This window comes from Nicotiana tabacum, chromosome 24 (genome assembly GCF_000715075.1).
Source record: "Nicotiana tabacum cultivar K326 chromosome 24, ASM71507v2, whole genome shotgun sequence".
Taxonomy (NCBI): domain Eukaryota; kingdom Viridiplantae; phylum Streptophyta; class Magnoliopsida; order Solanales; family Solanaceae; genus Nicotiana; species Nicotiana tabacum.
In genome coordinates this window covers 64,893,542-64,910,433 of record NC_134103.1, presented here as the reverse complement: position 1 = coordinate 64,910,433, position 16,892 = coordinate 64,893,542, and positions in this window count along the sequence as shown.

The following is a 16,892-nucleotide window of genomic DNA, read 5'->3' as shown; positions in this document are numbered from 1 at the left end:
GTCATCAGAAATCCTATTCGGATATTCGTCGTAGAGATTTGGAATTCAAAGAAGATGATTGGGTATTTTTGAAAGTTCCCCCCATGAAGGGTGTAATGTGATTTGGTAAGAAAGGGAAATTGAGTCCGAGGTATGTCGGACCGTACAAAATCATTCAGAGGATCGGTGTGGTAGTATACAAGCTTGAGCTACCACCTGAGATGTCATTAATACACCCGGTATTTCATGTGTCTATGTTAAAAAAAGTAGTTGGAGACCTGACAGTCATTGTTCCGGTTGAGACTATTGAGGTAAATGAAGAATTGACTTATGAATAGATTCCAGTTTCTATTATTGATCGACAAGTCCAAAAGTTGAGAAACAAAGAAATTGCATCCGTGAAAGTGCTATGGCGAAACCAACAGGTTGAGGAGGCTACTTGGGAGGCCGAAGAAGAAATGAAGAAAATGTATCCTTATTTATTTGAATAACCATGTAATTATGAGTTGTGCCTTATGAAAATGCTAAGGAATAACCATTGGGTTGAACAATGCACCGGAAAGTAAAGAAAACCTTTTGGCGGAAAAGTGCATTTCTGCGGTCCATTATGCGACTGCAGAACCACTCAGCGGACCGCATAATGGCCGCAGAGTGAGGCAGTTAATTGGGTCAGTTGGAAGCAACTATGCGGTCGACTATGCGACCGCATAACTGTTATGCGGTACGTTATGCGACCGCACAACAGTTATGTGGACCGCATAGTGACCGCATACACAAAAAGTTCTTTTGGCTATTTTGTAACCAACTATGCGACCGATATGCGGTTCGCATATCGGTTATGCGATCGCATACCTTGTTTCGGAGCTCCATTTTTGGGTTTTTAAAACTCGACCCTATTTCGTTAAATACACTCTTTAGGTCATTTTTGAGCTATTATGTGACATTTTAGAGTGACAGAGGGTGCCCTAGAGTGAGAAGGTGTTCTCCAATATCTGTCCTTCAATTCTTGCCCATGTTTTGGAAGATTAAGAAGGGAAACTCACTAGATCTTCATCCTAGAGGTAAGGTTCTACACCCTAACCCTCAATTTCGAATTTTGTGTAGAAATGGATAATAAGCAAGATAATTTCTAGGCAAGAGGACTGGTTATTTTACATGCATGTGTTATCAAAGGATGTAGGAAGATTGTTGAGCTAAAAATGGTAAAGATTGGGTTGTGGGTTGATGGAATCCTCCATAAAAAGGGCCTTGAAACCTTAATGCACACCTAGTGTTTGATAAAATGCTCAAATGAGCTAGAACCATAATTATCTTTCTAATTGTGGTTCAATTTATTATATTTCTAAAATAGATTGAAGTTGCTAAGAATTCCGGAATGTTTTAGAGTTTAAGGAAGCTCAATTGAGGTATGTTGGCTAAACCCTTCTTTAAGAATTGGAATTCTCATTATCCTTGTAAGTTCCGAGATATTGATTATAAATCGAGTATTCCGATAAGTTTTGTGATGAAGATATATTTTCAATTCATATTTCAAATTCTCTTATCATATTGCATTATAAATTGAGGATGTATCCCAAACTATGAATTACGTATCCACATGTTATAATTTCTAGTCGTGATTTATGTGAAAGTTATTATGCCAAGTTGTGTAGAGATTGCGATTGTGATACACCTCCACCCGCATACATTGGGGTGAGGCGGCATGACTGCTTTGTGTGGGGATTATGGTATAGAGATTGTGATTGTGACACACCTCCACCCGCATATATATTAGGGTGAGGCGGCAAGACCGCTTTGTGTAGGGATTATGATATTGTGGGACTGCACCTCCACCCGCTTACATTGGGGTGAGGCGGTACGACCGCTTTGTGTATGGTTTTGGTATTGTTGTGTCACCACCACCCGCATACATTGGGGTGAGGCGGCATAGCCGCTTTGTGTTGGTATTGGTATCGTTTATGCATTTTCACCCGCATACATTGGGGTGAGGCGGCATAGCCGCTTTGTGTAGGTTCTTGGCACTGTGGTTATACATCCACCCGCATACATTGAGGTGAGGTGGCATGGTCGCTTGATTAGAGTTGTGGTATTGAACGTACACCTCTACCTGCATACATCGGGTGAGGCGGCGGGGCCGCTTTGTGTGAAGATGGTTATAGAAGATCTCATCTTAAATCCTATAAATATTATTGATAGATTTTAATAAGCTTGCTATGGTTGAGACGGTTATCTATATTATTCTATTATCGCACTGGTTCATCATAATTATCTTGTATTTCTAAATTCTTAAATTGGTATTTAGTTTTCATACTAGTACTATTCGACTGTACTAACGTCCTTTTTGCTGGGGGCATGTATCGTTTTTTCTTTATGTATTATGGTTGAGGTATAGCCGGGGCCTTGTTGCCGACATTATCATTGTACTCTTCTTTATCTATAGAGGCTCCGTAGACATAGTGTGGGTTGTGTATTGGTACTGGGAAAGATAAACTATGCTATGTTGTGGTTGTATTACTTGTCCATTTGAGACTTTAAAAATGGTGAAACTTATGGTAAGAAATTGGTAATTGCTGACACGACCACTTTATTGTTTAATTAAGGAAAACATATTGTTACAACCCAAATTCGCATACCATAGATCACGCTGTAAGTTAGTCGACGTAAATCCAAGAAGAGATTATCTTTGAGATGATAAGAAGTTAATCCTATTGGTCTTAAACGATACAAGGGTGTATAAGAGTGGTTAACAAGTATTAGAAGTTAAACGAATCAAGGATGTTGTAACCCATATTTTCGGGTAACACTAGAGGTGATTAACTGTCCCAAGAGGTCTTGTTTTAATGTATTTGAATCATATAATATCTGTATCATAAGTCTTGAAGTCAAGCGAGTTATGAAACAAAAGTCGATAAAAGTTGTCGCAACTTAGGTTTATAATTTTACTTAAACTTTAGGTCAAATGTTACTGCATTTTTCTCCCAATGTGCTTAGAATTATGGAGTGATCTACCTATCAAATTGAAGATCTATGAGTCTAGTTTCCAACGCATTAAACCGTTCATCGATACGATCTCGGAATAGAGAGATATTTGCATTTTCGCGAGAGTGCGCCAAGCTGGTCTCTATGGGGCCCACAAATGCGGTTTAAGACATATGGACATATATAAGATACCTCAACCCCGTTTTAAGTCATTATTTTTCAGTATATTCAGACCTTATAACCCTAAAAACAGTCTCTCAAGGTTCTCTCATGATCCAAGACCCAAACAAAGGGCAAACAACACAAATCAAATGTCGGGAATCCCGTGGCGCTAGTAAGTTTCTTGTTCTTCTTGTTGTTGCTGATTTTTGTGTTGTTCCAGCTCGTGTGGGAGGTTGTTTTAAGTGTTTTATGTTCTGTAAATACACCTTCAAGTTTTTAATATCAACCCTAGGTGATTTCAAGTCTTCTAAAGTAATTCTAGTGCCGAAAAATCCGAATTAATTGCTAGTTTCGCTTCCTTGTTCTTGTGGCAGAATTGAAGGGATATTTCGTGGAAAATTGAGGTCAAATTGGAGTTGTTCTTTCTGCTTAGAGGTAAGGAACCTCTTACTCTATATATATTTAAGATTATCCAAGTTGTGGCTAAGTCGTTGATGCTAGAACTTGTGAAATATATATCGAAAGGCTTGGTAGTAATGTTGTTAGTTGGTGGACTGTTTTGGAGGCTCAATATGATTATTAATGATGTTGTTTGGGCTGTTTGGTGATTGTATTGACTTGTGGGAAGTCATATAAATAGGGGAGGTGCTGTCCGTTTCATCGTAAAATAGGTTGCGGTCGATACATAATAGTTACGACGCTTAAACGATAATGATAGTGTCATTTCTCTTATTGTAGACTAAGGAGTCGTGACATTTGCATAGCTTGAGGTTGGGCAGTATATACAAGGTATATGAGGCTATCCCCTTCATTCTTTTGCACGACTCCGATTGTACATAATGTAATGAACGAGCTCCCAAAGATACTCTACTCTTAGAAGCTAGCAGTACTTACATTGCTGCCCTTCTTATGAAACGATTGATATTGATGTTACTTCTCTTATTCTTATATTATCAATATTGTTGGTAGTTCCTGATTCTTATAAGATTCTTGATGAAGAGTTAATCCTAATAACGTGTACGAAGGATACCGACCTTACGTCACTCCGAAAGGTTCAAAATGTGATTCCAATGAGTCCAGCATGCATCATATATATGTATCTATTTTACTCTACCGAGCCGCGCTATAGTCGGCCGGGTATGGCACCTATTGTGCAACCACTGATCAGTTGGGTTTTACCGAGCTCCACGTGACCGGGTATGATTCTACCGAGCCCTATGATGGCCGGGTACGTTTTACCGAGCCTATTACGGCCGGGTACGATATGATGATGATGATGCCCACAAAGACGTATGTTTTAAAAGTTTATGTATATATATATGTATGTATCATGTATTTCATGTCAGTAGCCCTCAGAGGTACCCAAATATCACAGGTTGTATATTCCCTATCACTGTTTACATTATTGTTCTTACTTATGCTTTCCTGCCTTACATACTCAGTACTTTATTCGTACTGACGTCCTTTTTATTTGTGGACGCTGCATGTCGTGCTGTAGGTCCTAATAGATGGGTAGACGCAGCTCCCCCATCACAGTAGGCTATCCGGTTCAGCGGTTATTGGCGAGATCCCTTCTCCGGACTTGCCGTGGTCTTGGTATGCATTTTTGTTATAGACATTATGGGTATGTCGGGGCCCTGTTCCGGCAAAGTTGTAGCACTTATGTTCTTTTAGAGGCTCATAGATAGGTGTTGACTCATGTATGGTTTGGAATGCCTTGTCGGCTGATTTTTGTTGTATAGTCTTTCATGGCACCATGGTAGCTCGTACCTTATATATAGTTTCTTGACAGTCTTGTCGTCCCATGTTACGTATGTTCATGACATTATCTTTCATTGTTGGATGTTCATGATCCATGTCTACCATTTATATTGGTCTTGTCGGCCCTTAAAGATAATAAGGAAGGTTAGATAAAATGTACGTTGGTGCTCGGCAAGTATGGCCCGGGTTCTAGTCATGACCTTCCAGTTGGGTCGTGACAAAAGTATATTCTCTTTATTCATGAATAAGTTTGGGTAGAAGAAATCTAACAGGCTTGCTCGGTCGGGTTCACTTGGTTGAGCGCCGGTCGCGCTCCACGATTTTGGGGAATGAAATATGTACTGGGTACGCGTTGATTTACGTGCTCATACTACACTTGCTGCATATTTTTGTGCAGGTGCATATATGCCTAGTGGCCTTGTGGGCGTAGAGGTGTGGTTATTGCAGGGAATTAGGTGAGCTGCATTCCACGTTACGAGTCTGCAACTAGCAAAGTCTCCTTCAGGATATTTATATTTTTCTGTCCAATTTGTATTTCAGACAGATGTTGTATTTTAGTTTACATTCTTAGTTGAGGCTCATACACTTGTGACTCCGGGTTTTTGGGCGATTATGGGTTGCACGGTATTGGAATTGTTAAAAATATTATTATTTATTTTGTAAATTTCATCTTTTACAATTTAATTGAAGGAAATATGATTTCAAAAATATTAAAATGAGAACCAAATTAAGTATTTATTTTTGGCTTGCCTGACAGCAGTGTCCGACCCCATCACGACCTTTAATGGATTTTGGGTCGTGATAACATGGTATCAGAGCACTAGGTTCACTTAGGTCTCACCAGTCATGAGCGAGTCTAGTAGAGTCTTGCGGATCGGTACAGAGACGTCTGTACTTATCTTCGAGAGGCTACAGGACTATTAGGAGCACTTCCCTTCTTGATTCCTCATTTGATTCCTTTGAGGCTTATGCCTTCATTTCCTTCATATTCAATCTTGTGCGACGTGAAGCGCTTGCTATAAATTTGGAAATCGAGGAATTTTAATGGTACTACTAATGTGGTGCCGGATGTTTCTCCCTGCGTATTTGTTTGTGCTATTATGATCGCCTTACGGAAAGTCATTTTGTCGTTGCAGCTCAGTATCAGTATTACCTAAGGTATTGAGTTTTGGCATTGATTGTTATGACAATTCGTGTGTTGCTATAGCATCGCGTTTGTGTAATGGTAGGATGCATGTCTATGCGTCGAAGCAGTGAATGACTTGGAAGGAGGTTTACTCAATGGATGATTCAGAGATCCAATCTTTTATTTTTGGCAAAGGAAAGGCAATCGGACTATGAATGTTCAGGTTTGGGTTGACGAAGTAACGAGACTTGGTATTTCGATCATGGTGGAATTTTCATCTATGATGTGGTGTCGTCTCCCTAGGTTGAATATGTTAAGTACGCCGATGTTATGGTCTTCATCAATTTGCCTTCGGGGCAGGGTAGTGCGAAATAGTTCCGGGGAAGTGGCTGTCAGAGATCGTAGTGTGCGGTGGTTCGGGACTTAATCGGTGGTACGGGTGTTGAGGATTCAAGGAAGATGATCTTTGGAAAGGTTTAAAGTTGGTGGCGATCGATCGGTTCAAGTGCTACAGAGGTATATTTTGATTTAAGCCAACAACTGGGCAGCGAAGGATGAGGAAGAACATGTGGGAGGTATCTTGTGGTGGTTAAATATCTAGAAGGCCAAGTGTGAGAAACAGAAGTCGGGTAGTTGCTTAAAGGAGAGGATTTTACCAAAGTGGGAGAGTGGCAGAGTATCAGATGGATCCTGTGGTAGGATAGTTACACGCCTTGGAAAAGGTTTTGAGTGATTCGGGATTTCATGGTGGACAGTAACTAGGTCTACAGAATTATTTTGGAATATTGGCTATTATACGGGGGAGAGTGGACACGACGGGAAGAAGTTGCCTGATAGGAAGAATACAACATGACTTTGGATGGGAATGTACTGTCGCACCTTTTAGCTGATGTCCATGAGGAGTGAACGGACTTGTACAGCTGGTGAATAAGCACGGGCTCAGGATGGGTTACTGATTATGTAGTAAGTGTATCTAGTGCAGCGATGTTGGAAGATGTCGGCATGTAATTTCTGCAGGTGGGTTGTCTCCTATGAGCAGGTCAACAATCGCGTGGTTGACGAAGCTTCTACGAAGAATTCTACTGGCTATCCGGTGAGATGTTGAATATGAAAATGTGGCTAGTAATTTAAAGTGTTCATGAAATGGTTAACAGGAAGATTTTGAGGCAAATTGGCAGGTTGATTGTGCAAGATCATGTCAATGGGGGATAAGGAGTCTTGGTGGATTCCAGAATTATGCAATGGTAGCTTCAAGCTAAGTGGGAGAGCCCCCACTGCCTACGATTGGATTGCATGGTTGTCTACTTGTGAGATTTCTGGTTATCAGCATATTGGTGGGTTATTACGACTAAGAAAAGAGAACATCAGCGGTAATTTGAGCAAAGGATTGAGGAATATGTACTATAGTTGGCCTTATGGACTCATGTTCAGGCTTTGGGAAGATTCAGGATTTATGCTACGCGTAGAGGTGATTTACAAGGAAAGTGATTCAGCTGGGTGCTCCTTGAGAGGGCGTTCATGTGCTAGTGGAGCCTTGGATTTTGATTATATTCGGGACCAAGTCAGAGTGGGTGACTCTCAACAATGGTCCTAGTGGATTCAAAAGTTAAAGTGTGGTACCTAAGGATTTCGAGTCCGTAGTATGGTTAAGTATTGAGTTGTTGCAGCGGATTATAAAAGGGGCTTGGAGTGTTCTATGTTATTTTCGGTATGCGGTGTAGCAGTGGAAGAATGGGAGAAAATAACTTCGAAATCATAGGGAAATTATCAGAATGAGTATACCCGTTGAAGATGCGAATATGGGCACCAGGAAAGTATGTGATGGTTCGTGGGTTTTGGAGACAACGTGGTCTCGTGAAATAAGGTCACTCGGGATGAGTGCGGATTTGGGTTCATGATGTTTTGAATGGAGCTATTAATATTTCGAAGGCAAGTCCGAAGTAAATTAGAAGAAGTGGCTCGGTTGGTAATGGTCAAATCAGCAAGGTTATGGCAGTGACCAGTTTCTCCAGCATGAAGTTATACACGTGATTTGTGGTTGTACAGTTGGGCTTGAGCGCTACCACAACTTGGTTGATTTGGGAGGTATTCGATTCATATGGTCTGTTGTGTGAAAATGATCCCGGAAGGGACATAGTGGATTAGGCCACTACTTGGGGTTGAATTTTTGCGGTTATGATAATTCAGTCACGTGTTGCAATGGTTCTCCTAAAATGAGTCAAGGGAGAGGTTCCTATATGATGAAGTGTGTGTTTTATTAGTGGTTCAGGAGTTATGATAAAATTCTTGTACTCTTGCACATTGGCATGATTAGGTGCAGTGAGTAGCTTGGGAATTGGAAGTTGAGGACCAAGGTTGCGGTTCGGTGTTGACAAGAATGTCACGAGCTCGGATGGTCAGGGAAGAATTCAGATGCTTAGAGTAAGCTGGTATTGTCTTTAGCATTACCCGAGATCGGTGTCCTGTGTAAGAGGCTTTGTATACTGATTTTCGGCTTCTTGATTTGCTTTACATCATTAGTGTGGCCGGTGGTATGGATGTGCAGACTTGTTACCTGGTGCGGAAGGTCATGGGAGCGTATCCCACGGGAAGATTGTATAAGTGTGACATGTAGTCACTTGATTGATTAAAGATTTGTAACCAAGTACGGAGATTTGGTACTATCGCTAATGTGAGAGTTTAGGCCTGAAAGGAGCTCTTTTCAGTTGGTTGTGAATTGTGGAAGTTTGTTCCGGATTTGACGGTTGTTCTTATGTGTCATGAGAAAAGAGGTCATTGTGGATCCTTGAAAGGTTATTGGCCAGTGCGGTACGATCAGGATCGACTTGAGGTCTGTGGATGGATCTAAATGTAAATGTGGGCTCTATATCAGGCGGGTATAGGGATATGGATGTGGATGTGTTCATTTCAGCATAGCGCTATTTTTGGAGGGTCTTCGGGCATTGGATGTTATTTCTATTGTCGGCCCTTCCGTGTAGTCTCTATTGTGTCATGTGGGTTATGAGGCGGTTTGATTATTCGCACTCGTATCGGGATCCCGTATAGTTTAGGGTGTTATATGAGCAGGATGGCTCTCGAGATGCACGTCATTTATTGCACTGTAGTTGTGCTTGAGTTTATAGAGTATGACGCTACCCGTCTCCCCAGGAATTGTATTATGCACTTGGCGTGCTTATGGTTGATATTCGGGTATTTCGTAGGTATAAGCATGTTGTCTTGAAAGGTACTTCCCTATTTATTTCCATGTGTAGATCGGGTGGCACGCCGCCTCAGGTATATGGTTGGATCAGGTGGCACGTTGCCACAGATATGTTATTTGGACTGGGTGGCACGCCGCCACGGATATCACGGTTGGATCGGGTTGCACGCCGCAACGGTATCATGGTTGGATCGGGTTGCACGCCGCAATAGTGTGATATTGAGTATAGTTTCTCATACCTATGATGGTGTGTTTTGCCCCTCGTTTCCTGAGGAAGGTTCCTAACATCCTTTCGATTGTTTAAATTAGCTGTGTAGGTTGAGTAATTCCTTCCAAAGTTCATTTTCCTTATGTACCACATTCGAGCTTGTGGATTATTGGCACATGGTGGCATCATATGAGACCCTCGGTAGTGTTTGTGGTGGCTTATTGCCGGAACGACTTGTACTGGGTGAGACGAGATTTTTGGGCATGTGATCAGTGCGATTAGATTTATATGAAACATATTAAAGAGTAGATATTGTTATTCGGTTCAGAATGAGGTAATGGTACTTGTCGGGAGGAGAGACTCCATAAATTATAATTCGGCAGGTGGCTATGAGTTCTACACATCTTCTCTGTCGTGGCATTTCGACAATTGGAACAAGACTTATATGTGTCATGAGGTGTGTTGTGAGCATCAGATTCGTGGGATTTCGGCTATTGTCATCTGAGGATGTTATTATGGTCATGTGGATAATACGGTGCATGATGTGAATTCAGTGAGAGTATACAATCATGTATTGGTACATCGTGTAGTGATTGAAACGGTGTTCGTATGTTGGAAGCATGCCTAGTAGATAATTTTGGATGTTGGAATTTGGCTCTAAGTCTTATTTGCCTAAATAAAGGGAAGAATCTTCAGATTTGCTCGAGCTAATATGCTAAACTTAGTTGTGGTAGCACGGGTAGGTGCACGAGGTGTTAAACAGTAATTTCAGACAACTCCATAACAGTTCTTAGCACGTTCGAGGACGAACGTATGTTTAAGTGGGAGAGAACGTAACGACCCGACCAGTCATTTTGAGATCTAGCATGTCATTTAGCGATTTGAGACCCTGAGCAGCTTCACGTCGGGTATTACGACTTGTACTTATGGCTGAAATTTAATTTCGGGAAGTTTGGAGTTGACTTGGAAAGAAAATTCTAATTTCGGAAGCCTTAAGTTGGAGGAATTGACTAAAGTGTAACTTTAGAGTAAACTGCCTCGGAATCGGGATTTGAAGGTTCCAACAGGTTCGTATGATGATTTTGGACTTGGGTGTATGCCCGGAGCGGATTTTGGATGACATGGGAGCGTTTCGGCGCCTATTATGGAAATTTGCATTTTGGAAAAATTCCCTAAATTTGAGTTGAAGTGCATTTCAATGCTATCGATGTCTGTTTGGGATTCTGAGTGCAGGAATAGCTCTGTATGGTGATTTTGGCATTGGGAGCGAGTCCGGATGTGGATTTGGAGGCCCGTAGGTCTTTTCGGGGTCATTTGGCGAAAGTTTGAAATTTGGTTAATTTTGAGAAGTTTGACCGGGAGTGGACTTTTTGATATCAGGGTTGGATTCCGATTCCGGAAGTTGGAGTAGGTCCGTAATGTTAATTATGACTTGTGTGCAAAATTTGAGGTCAATCGGACCTTGTTTGATAGGTTTCGGCATCGATTGGAGGAGTTTGGAATTTCAAAGTTCATTAAGTTTGAATTGGAGGATGATTCATAGTTTCGATGTTGTTTGGCGCGATTTGAGGCCTTGAATAAGTTCGTAATGTGTTTTGGGACGTGTTGGTATATTTAGGTGAAGTTCCGAGGACCTCAGGTGGATTCCAGATGGTTAACGGATCGAGTTTGGACTTGGAAGGAAAACTGAAGCATCTGTCTTCTGGTGTAACCGCACCTGCGAGGTTTTGGCCGCAGGTGCGGAGCCGCAGAAGCGGCCAAGAGGGTCGGAGAAGCGGTTCTGGCTGGGGTAGGCTGGGACCGTAGATGCGGTCGAGTTTCGCAGAAGCGGGATCGCACCTGTGGAGTCGTAGAAGCGTGTAAGGGGCGCAAATGCGGGGGCTGTTGGGCCGAGCTTGAACCGCACCTGCGATGGAATTTTCGCAGGTGCGGAGCCGCAGGAGAGGTTATTGGACCGCAGAAGCGAGATGTCGGGCTGGGCAGTGTCATTTTAAAGACGCGATTTGGCCATTTTCCTCCAATTTTCTGTTGGATGGACGATTTTTAGAGCTCTTGGTAGGGGAATTTTCGTCATCTATGTCAAGGTAAGTGATTCCCACATATTGTGAGTTAAATATATGGTTTATATAAGGATTTAAACGTGAAAACTAGTAGAAATTGTGGGAGTTTTGGTAGAAAACCTAGAAATTATATTTTTAGATTTTGACCACAAAATTGGACGTGGAACTTGGAATAAATTATATATTTGAGCTTGTGGTGATATGGGTAAGGTTTATCTTCAAACATTTTCGGAATACGGGCACGTGGGCCCGAGGGTGATTTTATCGACTTTTCAAGCGGAGTTAGGAATTGTTATAAATTGGATTATAATAAGTGTTAGAGTGTATACTTATGGATTTGCATGTTTATTGACTAGTTTTGGAGCGTTGGGTATCGGTTTGAGTTATTGGAAGGGCTTGGTAGCCGGTGATGGAACTTCAGAGCGAGGTAAGTCTCCTTTATAACCATGTAAGGGGGGAATTTACCCTATAGGTGAATTAATCTAATATGTACTTCTATTTGTGGGGGCTACGTACGCACGAGGTGACGAGAGTCCGTGCATAGCTACTATTATGCTTATGTCCGGGTAGTTTAAGACCCAAATCATGCTATACTTGCGATATTTGCAACCTTATTGTTAATTTAAAATACTTAAATCATATTGAACTTAGTAAATGAATTTTTAAAAGGTTAAACTTCATTTTTCTTGACCGTTAAATGAGAATTGACATTTCTTTGGATAATTGCTCCTTAAATAATCCTTGATTGACTATTGAATGTGTTTATCTTTTGTCGGGCGGGCCGAACGCCTCGGCAGATTAAATAGATGCATCTATGGTTCGCGTCGTTCGACCCTCGGCAGTGCACAATTTAAATATTTATGTTCGAGCGGGTCGTACGACCTCGGCATGATTTGCGCATGATTGAACTTGATTGCTTTGGAATTTACAATAAATGATATTGCCTCTACGGCCTGAGATAAATTGTTAAATAATGGGAAATAAATTTGGAAATTTCCTATGAACAAAAGAATTGTTTACTTATTTCATGACATTGAGCTTACAGCTGTTCTACGTAATCCATGCTTATTTATATCATTGACGTTTTATTTATAGCCCATAGTAAGTGTCGGAGCCGAACCCTCGTCACTACTTTTTTGAGGTTAGACGAGATACTTACTGGGTACGTATTTATTTATGTACTCATACTACACTTGCTGCACATCTTTGTTGCATGTGCATATATGCCTAGTGACCTTGTGGGCGCAGAGGCGCGGTTATTGCGGGGATTTAGGTGAGCTGCATTCCATGTTACTAGTCCACAGCCAGCAGAGTCTCCTTCAGGGTATTTATATTTTTTTGTCTAATTTATATTTCGGACAGATGTTGTATTTTATTTTACATTCTTAGTTGAGGCTCATGCACTTGTGACACCGGGTTTTGGGGCGATTATGGGTTGCACGGTATTGGAATTGTTAAAAATATTATTATTTATTTTGTAAATTTCATCTTTTACCATTTAATTGAAGGAAATATGATTTCAAAAATATTAAAATGAGAACCAAATTAAGTATTTATTTTTGGCTTGCCTGACAGTGGTGTCCGGCGCCATCATGACCTTTAATGAATTTTGGGTCGTGACAATACATGAGAATTTGTTGATCTTCCTTCTAGGAACAAACTATTAGGTTCCAATTAGATTTGTAAGGAAAAAAATGAAAGATGATGACATTATTTACAAATATAAGGAAAGAATTGTTGTAAAAGGTAACAGACAATAAGAAGACATTGACTATTTTGACACATTCGCTTGTTACGAGAATTATATCCATACGGATGTTAGTAGCATTAGCTATTGTATGGTCTTGACATCCAGCAAATGAATGTTAAGACGAACATTTTAAATGGATATTTAGAGGAAAAAATTTAATATGGAACAACCCGAAGGGATTGCAGTTCTATATTTTAGTATGTAGATTTATTAAGTCTCTTTACGGACTAAAATAAGCACCCAAATAATAGCATGCAAAATTGATCATACAATGTTGTCAAATAGTTTTTCAGATTAATGGATGTGATAAATTTGTATACATTAAGAATGCTTCAAATCACATAGTCATTGTTCGCTTGTATGTGGATGATATGCTGATAATACGTAGTGATACTGCCACCATAAATGTTGCTTAGCACATACTAACTAGCAAATTTTGATATGAAAGACTTGGAAGTTGCCAATTTAATCTTGGGTGATAAGATCTATAAGACTCCTCAAGGTTTTTCATTATCACTATCTCATTATATTAAAATAGTACTTGACAAGTTTATGTACTTAGATTTCAAAGTTGCACAGGCTCCAATTAACATGAATCTTGCACTTGCAAAGAACAAAGGTCAAAGCATATTTCACATAGATTATGCTCGTGTATTGAAATATTTAATATATATCATGCATTATACACGACTAAAAATAACTTATTCTATAAGTAAATTGAGTTGATACACGAGTAATCCAAGTCAATCTCATCGGAAGGTAATGAAACGAGTTTTGAGATAAAGTGGATCATAGGTTTAGCGGATTCTAAATTCACAAATGGATATATATTCACTATTGGAGAAAGAGCAGTGTAACAACCCGATCGGTCATTATGAGCATTCACATTTCGTTCAGCTATTTGAAGTCTTGAGTAGCTACGTATGATGTATTATGACGTGTGTGAATCATCGGTTTTAGTTTTCAGGTGACTCGGAATTGATTTGGAAGAATGATTTTCAACTAGGAAGCTTTAAGTTGGAAGAGTCGACTAAGTTTGACTTTTTAGTATTTGATCTCAGATCGGAGTTTTCATAGTTCTGTTAGGTCCGGATGGTGATTTTGGACTTGAGCATATGCCGGATTTGCATTTGGATTTTTCTAGAATATTTCGGGACTAATTGGCGAAAGTGGATAATTTGAAAGTTTGGAATGTTCATAAGTTTGACCAAGAGTCGACTTTGATTATATCGGATTCGAATTGTTGTTCCGGAAGTTGGAATAGGTTCGTTATGTCGTTTGAAACTTGTATGTAAAGTTTGGGTTCATTCCAGATTGATTAGGCATGAATTGGATGCTTGGTTCGAAGTTTAAAGTTTATGAAATTAAGAGATTGATCTTGATCGACGATTCGTGTTTTTAATGTTGTTATGTGTGATTTTAAGCCTCAAACAGGTCTGTGTTATGTTTGGGACTTGTTGGTATGTTCGGACAGGGTCCCGATGGGCTCGGGTGAGTTTCGGAGTGGTTTCGGACCATTTCTAGGCTATTTTTAGTTGCTGATTTTTGGACACAGGGGTGTGCACCGCGATCGCAGACTTTGGGTCGCATTCGCGAAGAGCAAATTTGTTGTTTGGGCAGTGTGAATCGCGATCACGGAAGCCTTTTCGTGATCGCGTAGAGGAAAATTCTGTTGTCATTGACCCAATTTTGGAATCTTATATCATGCAATATATAAGGAATTTGGAGATGATCCAAAAATGAAAGATGTAGACCTTTGTGTATAGTTTGCAGAAAATCAAATTGTTTGTTATTTGGAGTTAACTGCAAAAGGTTATGGATAATACATTACAGGTTGTCTGAGAAGAGTTTGGGAAGGGTTAATGGAAGTTTGTTCATAGCAAACATGGGGAAATGGCCGCGATCAGGAGATTTGTGACCGCAATCGTGAAGGGTACCTCTGGAACAGTGTATACAGTACTCTATTTCGAAGGTTTCAGATATTTTAGCATATTTTGAGCTATGGAGCTCGGATTGAGGCAATGTTTCAGGCTCTTTTCACCACATGGATTGGGGTAAGTATTTTCTACTCAGTTTCGATTATATTAAATGAATTCATCTTCGATTTTGGCATTTAATTGATGAATTTGAAAGAGAAATTGGGGGTTTTGTCTAAACTTTCATAAAATGAATTTTTGAGTTTTGAACGTCGATTCAGAGTCGGATTTGAGTGAAACTAGTATGGTTGGACTCGTAATTGAATGGGTTGTCGGATTTTGTGAGTTTTGCTGGGTTCTGAGCTATGGGTTGAGTTTGACTTTTTGGTTGACTTTGGGCTTTTGATTAAAGATTCCACCTTTATCGATTGGGTTCCTTTGGAATTATTTGATGTTCTTGTTCGAGCCGTTCGGAGGTCGGTACGCACATGATGATATTCCTATAGTATGGGTTGGCTTGCTCGGTATTGGATTTGGCTTATTCGAGGTATGTAACATATCTAAACTTGGATTTGAGGGTATTTAACCCTAGAAATTATGTTATAAAAGTTGTATTGAGGTAATGCACATGCTAGGTGACGAGCGTGTGGGCGTACACCGAGGAAATCATGATTTTAGTCGACTATTAGACTATGACCGGACTTGTTTTGCTGATATATCTTATTACATCCATGTTCTCTATAATTGTTTGATTGTATGACCTAGGAATCATGTTAGAAATCATGTTTAGGCTATATGTTTATTCTGTTTGGACCCACTTAGGTCATCTCTGCTGTTGAGTTATTTGCTTAAATTGCAATTACGTAATTAGTCATATTCATTCATTTGCATATCATATCTCAGTCTCTGTTATCATTTATTGTCACATCATGTTATAAATGTTTGGGCTGATTGGCATGAGATTTGTGAGCCCGAGAGACTAGAGAGATTGATGACTGAGTTGGGGCTTGAGGGCCGGATTGTGAGTGATATTTATGGGATCGGGTTGCACACTGCAACATGTTTTATTGATTCATTATGGGATTGGGTTGCACGCCGCAATAGGTTTAATTGATTCATGATAGGATCAAGCTGCATGCCATAACAGGTTTTATTGATTCCGTGTGGGATCGGGCTGCATGCCGCAGCACGTTTTATTGATTCATGATGGGATCAGGCTAAACCCACAGCAGGCCATGTTGGCTTATATTAGCCCTTGGCAGGATGCGCCCCTTCGGAGTCTAACATACCAGCAGTGAACACAGGTACCGAGTGATTGAATGTGAGACAGTGAGATTGAGTACTCTGAGAGTGTGAGTACATGAGTTCATCACTCTGATGCATTACATTTGACATGCATACTTGGCATATAGGCATAAAGATGCATTTCCTCATGCTAAATGGTATTGTGACATTCATGGATTCACATTGACATGTAGGCATAGAGGTGTACTTTCTTCATGCTATATCTAATAATAAAACATCTTATCTGTTGTTGAAAGTTTTTGGGAAAAATCATAGTTTTCTGATATACTCATATTTTGGTGATTTCGATGAAAGATTTGGGTTTTATTGTTATACCTGAAAATAATGCCTATTTTTCTGTAACTATGAACGAGCTGAGCATCATATCCTTGAGTTATTACTTGTGCTGCTTTTATTATAATGTTATGAGTTGTTCTTGGCTATTGGTGTTGAACCCTGACCGTTGTC